We start from the raw sequence: 6868 nt of genomic DNA on the forward strand, positions 1-6868 counted from the left end.
AAAATGATACTACCTAACCTACTACATAGAGATCTACTCTTCTAAGAACATAAGAATTTTATGTGTGTCATAGTAACAGTTTACACATAATTTAAGCCATTTTTCATATTGGTTAAGATTACTAGTATTACCTCTAGAAATTATCATGGCGGATCAAAATGGCGGACATTAGCGCGCGGGAAAGAAGAGAAAAGATGGCGATTTGTAGAAAAAGGCCTCATTACCGGCTCTAGTTCAACCATGCATTAGTTATTACCTCGTATTTGTCCAAAAGTCATGTGTAAATGGATGAATATACTTAAGTACATAAATATTCCTCTACAAATATACATGAGAGGATAACAAAACTAGCCCATAGATCTTCTTCCCATAGATTAGTTTAATGACAGTGGATTTGGTCAGTAAACAATGGGGGTTTTGGGTACAATTCCAAGACGGGATGAACATAATCATTAAGAGAATTTCGACTCTAAAAATATTTTAGTTGTCTGGCAATTTATGTACGATATAGCGGCAAGGTTACACTGTACCATATCATGGGGTTGAAGTGAGCTTAATAAACCTTGGGTGAATGAATTGCGTCTCAGCCTTCCTCAGGGATGATATAAAGATATTATTGGTGCTATTTACGCTATCTACTTCATTAGAGGTGATTCAAAGTTCTGGTTACCCTTATTTATGGACAGTTGTAGCTCGGACTGCAATATGTTATACAAATAATCCCGAAAGATAAGTAAAGGGAGAACTATAAATGATTCCTCTCTAATTTTTCCAACATGATTTTTATTTGTGTTACTAAAATATTAAATAGAATAAAATTTTAAATCTAATATTTCCAATTTCAATAAAAATTAACAAAGGACCTTATAATAGTGACTCAGCGAATATGCTCCTAATTTTAACTTATTAAATGATATGTAAATATGAAGATGTCTTTGAAACCTCGTGCGAAATAATTAAATAGTTTTACAGATAGAACTTTTACTCTCCAAAACACATTTGACGCGGAGGAACGAACACTTGAACAAATAACTGTATGAACTCCATACTAGTCAAGCATAAAGTATATATGTATTACAGAGTAGTTTCCAATAGCACTTATAAGATAGGTTTGCGTATAGACAAGACAGCATTAAGCATGACCCGTCCCGTTGAATTATTTAACATAATCTGTTTCCTCACTAAACTGCCTTTTGTCATGCGAATTGGAAACGGAAACTATCCAGTAATACTAGCTGTAACATATCTCCCGTCGTTTATTTAATGTTTGGCTGCGTCAGTAGAAAAGGCTTCTTTCACTTTCAGATTTTACATTATCTAGAAGCAGTTATGTCATGAATCCCGTGATTTGTGTTACTTTTTAGATAAAAAATATAGGTGGTTACAATAAATTACTAGAGTAAAAGATTATTTATATTGCATTTCGCTCAAGCGCGTTGTTGTAAATATGTTACGCTATGGTACGTGAAATCTTCCACATAGTAATATAATAAAAATCAAAACTATTAAGAAAAAAAGATTGGAAAATAAATTCTAATATCGAATCTTTTTGATGTAAAGTAAACTAATTTGCAAAAAGCGCGAGACGAACAAAATGAATGACAATTTCTTTTTTCGTCATCCATTTGATGTCTAGACAAAAATCGTAATCCGCCGCGCCGATAACCGCTGGAGCGCAATAACAATTACCGGACTGCAGGGTTGGATTTAAGAAACTTTTAGCATTTTTTCCCCTTTAAGTATAAAAAACATTTTTAGAATAGTAATATATTCTTGGTAGTTAAAGGTAGTACAATCTCTCAGGCTTTAGGTCAAACAGATCGCCAATGATCAAAACTAAGCTAAATTACACCCACAACACGATTGGACAAATATATTGTAGCGACCATATTTTAGAGTGGGCGGAAAGAAGATAAAATACTTAGTAGAAAACATGTGCTCGTATTCAAAATGCAATGCGAATTTTATAATTATTGTTATTAAAACATTTTTTCCAAATTCAAAATTATTCTCTCACTTTATTCTCCTTTCAGGTTTGAACTAAATCTCACAGAGATTTACAATTTTTATAGCAAAGACTGTCAAACCTAATCCTAAATGATAACTCAATGCTAGAAGAATTAAAATGGTTAATCATTTTCACAATTGAATACGACGATATTATATCTACCATAAAAATGTAATAAAATCTAACACTCGAAATTCCGCCCCGAGGCAATTCTTGTGCGCTCGGTCTCCACACCGAATGCACGCCCATGCACGGGGGGACATTATGTCGCGGACCTAGGCACACTATAGGTGATGCCTATACCCCCATGGTTGCAAGTTCACATGGGGAGTCTGGCAGGGACTCGTAGAACAGTTCACCTCCCTTTCCTCTCCGCCCATCCTAGTATTTCCTCTTTCTTCCCCCCCCCCATTTCTCCTCCTTCTTTCTTCCTCCTGGCCCCCGCAGTCGTTAAGCCGGGGGAAACCGGTATACCGTTCGCGGGCTCCTCCCGGTATTGACTGCGGGATCAGCCGCTTAAAAAAAAACGACTCGAAATTTAAAATATATTTCGCACCCAATATACAAAATCCAAATCCGAGCCCGCCAAAGCCGATGCCGTTCGATTTCCCCGTGGATATAATTTTGATCACGGCACAAAATTGTCGATACACCAGGTGGCCGTGGGGCCTCTAATTGGTCACAGTTCGTAGTAAAAAGTTTCTTCACTAATTGGTGGTGAATTAAACATTAGCGCGATTGCTCTGCAGGCCAAGTTCTACGACGATCATTAATATCGGTTAATTCCAGATATGGAAACTTAATTTTGCTATTTAGATCTGTTAATTGGTATAATTAAATTGAACTAGTCCGGTATTCGCAGCAAATTCGACAAACTATATAGTATAGTATTAGCAGGCCTCATCGCATTTATGTTTGCAATATTGTGGAATTAGTACAGTTTAGCAAAATAAGCATTATTAACTAACTAAGTGCTTTAAGTATATATACTAACTAAGCCGAATTCTAATTCCATTATTTTTTCGCTCGAAGATTTCTGAATCAACAGTTTTTCTAAATGATCGTAGCAGGCGCTACCTACAATTATTCCTTTTTTCATGTTTTTTTAGAGGCAGTGCTATATTTCTAAACACATTGAAATAAGTTGAAAAAAATAATAAAATTTACAGTCGCCTTTCAGTCAGTATTAGTGTATATATGCGTTCATACTTATCACTCACATTACCCGCGCCTAGACGATATTTGCTTTTTATCTACCAAACACAAAACCCTGGGTTATGCATAAAGGAGAACCCTAGTCAACAAATTAGCTACTACAATTAATAAAATTAAGTTTACGTCGCACTAACACAGTTTCAGAACAATTTGTTAAGGTTATGTGGGTAAAGTTCGCAAAATGGTACATAGTTGAGACGGGCGCCATTACACAAGATTAGGTTGAGTTAAGATAGGTTAAGTGCGGGTTGGCAATAAATCAAACAGTGACATAAGTTTTGGTTCCGTATAGAAATGTTTCGGATTGAAGTGTTTATTGCAGTTTATATTGAAGCTGAATTTGTCAACATAAAATCGAAATGTTATTTCGAATAATGTTCCGATTTTATATAGGTTTTTCTGGAATTTGCTCCTGATATGACGATAGACTCGCCATCTATCACACTGTGACGGAACACACTAGGTGAAAAGTAGGTGCCCTGGTTTCACCTCTGCATAGCCCTTCGGGGATAAATGCGTGTTATTTCGAATGACTCTACATAACTTCGTATTTTCAATCTAATTTCGATGAATACACAGTAAAGTCGTGTGTTATGAATAAAAAAAATAATCCGAATGAAATCGTTTTTATACGTACATTTTCCTTATTAAGGATAGGCAGAGGTGTATCGAACTAGATTTCATGAGATATGTATTAGGCGTGAATCCATTGCCATGTACATGTTTTCAGAATCGAATCTTGAAAATCTCAATATGTACGACCCGGGGATCGAAGCTAGAGACCTCAGTACGGCATTCGTAGTACAACTTACGGAGTACAACTACATGAGGACAGTCAAACATTTTTATTCAGGTACTTGGAAAAATTTCGAAACATTTAATAATATTTTTTTACATACATAGGTAGCCCGAATTTTCTATTAAACTAGTTATTGGTAGATTCGATTTTATATGAAAGAGAAAATTTTTCAGCACATAGTATAGCAGCGAGCAATAAAGTTATAATTTTAAAATTGTAAACCATTTGCGTTTTTACTGAACTTTTAACAGACTAATTACATTTCTAACAGTGTTGTAAAATTGAAATATTTAAGTAACCTGTTTGATTAGCTCGTTCACTAGACCCCTACTACATGAGACTTAACATAGCCGGCCAAAGAGTGTGTATCACACCTTTGTTTACCCGAGAAGGAAAAAAGGCCTGACGCTATGTTATAGCCCGCTCTTATATCTAAGAACACCTTTATTTCTTTCAAAAATCGAACGAAACAGCTAATTACCCGCCAAAAGACTGTTTAGCAGACAGAGCAATTGACACACGCGTCAATAATCGAGTGGTTAATGCCATTACCTCAGCGCCGACCTGGGATTCGCCGAGCGTGGTAATTGCACCGATTGACTGGATCGGCGCGGCGCGTACCCACTACCCACGTGATTACGTACATTAATCGGTAATACACAGCGATTATACATCTATTAGTTATTAATGGCGCGTGTAATCACTGCGCTGGCGTTGGATTGTTCTTTTTGTGGTAAATTATATTGTTCTTTCGTGCTAAACGTTCGTGATTAAGTCTTATAGTTGAGTTTTTGTTGTAATATATCTTGCAGACAAACTTATGGATTTATCTGTTTTTATGATAACGTCTTATTTATTGATTTTTTGGATAAACGGAACTTAAATATAGTTGTTTAAATCAACTTGAACAGATCCTTAATAATCATCCAAAATTCCGATTTAGTTATTAAATGTTTTTGAGACAATACCACATATTTTTAATTAATAAAGAAAACAATCACATTCCCTAAATAACTCTATTAAAACTTTAAAAATGCCACAAACTTGCAGGCCACCAAACTCATATAAATATATATAAAAACCATGTTTATTAATTAACTCTGTACATGAAAGTTTTTGGTAAGTAGTTGCACCCGTGTCTTAATACAATGCTTCGAATAGTTTGCTGCGAACTAGGATATGAAGTTCGCACTTAGGAATTTCCAGTGTAACGCAAACCACAGCGTTTGTTATTAGTCACTGCACACGCCTGATGTCTCCCGAGCTCTGCATTCCGCAACGTATATTTTTTATCTATAAATAGAATGTTTCAAAACAAAACTTGTCGTAAAAGAAACGAAATTTAATATAGAAATTTAAATGTATCTAAAGTATTATTATTGTTAGTAAAGATTTGCAGTCAATTTATCTGTCTAGTAAAGGTAAACTTTATTTTTTTTCTCCTTGACTACCATTTGGTGCGCCAAAATTTATCTCTAAATTGGTTTATAACTACATCATTGATAATATTAAGAATTAAAAAAAAACTCCAAAATAGTAAATGTTTTATAATAAGTTAAATTTCAGAGAACAAACAATTACTGTATTATAAATATTTTTAGATTGAATTGTTTCGAAGACGTAGTTATATTATTGTGTGCTCGGTATGAATACCGCTCTGAGGTCTCGAGTTCGAATGCCGGGTCGGGCATACTTAGATATTGAGTTTTTCTACTCAATATCATGGGACAGAATACACGATGAAAAGTGCATACATTTATGTACATAATGTTCATCTACCTATCTCTTCGGTGAAAGGAGGCGTGATTCTTTGACCAATGTGTGTACTAATTTTCTAAAGGCTTATATTTTAGATATAAAAGATACGGGTTGCTATATAAAAGGAATAATCCTCCATTTTATGTTGATTTCCAGCAACTGGCGGCCATTTTGGTAACGCGTGAATGGCCGATGAGTCACGATCGGGGTTGCTAGTTGGATAAATCCGATTTTGTTCGGATTTTAAAAGGATCGAGGGAATTCAGTCCGTGGTTGATACCAGATTTTCTTTGTGCATTTGATAGGTTTTTTCTCGAATGTTCATGACTTTGTGGTGTTATAAGTAGAAACGACAATAAAAGCTTCTATAAAACACAGTTCGATAAACATTAACACCGAAACATGCTGCCTTCTCGAATAATACTACTAATTAGCATATTAACTCAATCAGTTCTTTGCCAATCCATGCTAATATTAGAAATAAGAACATCATAATTTATACGTAATTATTTTTTTCATACTGGTACGTTAGTCAACTCACCACACCTGATGGTAAGTGGAGTGGGAGACCAATAGAATGTCGCCTGACGAGAGATTGCTACCCCATAATCGATTTTGATTATAAGCTCGAAACCATACGTTCCTGCTAACACTGCTGGGTTCCTCTAATCTAGCTCTCAGGTACAATGAGCCTACAAAGCCGCCACAGTAATTGCTTGTGACAGCCTGCACGCCTGTTGACTGAGCGACAAACGCTCCCCAATATTGGACGGTGTCATCTTACCTATTAACTGCATCTATTAGGCTGTTAATTATCGTTTGGATAGACATAAATGTCATAGGCCCTAAAGGAGTTTCCCATTAATCTGTGTATGCATTGTCATTAAGCAATATTTATCTATGACGCTTAATGTTAGGAAATCGCTCTCACATAGATGCTTATTTTATTGAAGCCTATCATCCAAATATGTATTTCGCATGATTTACAATACGTCAATACCTGAAGTTTTTATAAAACTAAGACACGTCATTGAAAATTTCGAATCCGAATATCAGTTTTTTTAATTCCCTCGTTGATTCAGCTCCGT

Source organism: Manduca sexta, chromosome 21 (genome assembly GCF_014839805.1).
Source record: "Manduca sexta isolate Smith_Timp_Sample1 chromosome 21, JHU_Msex_v1.0, whole genome shotgun sequence".
Lineage (NCBI taxonomy): Eukaryota > Metazoa > Arthropoda > Insecta > Lepidoptera > Sphingidae > Manduca > Manduca sexta.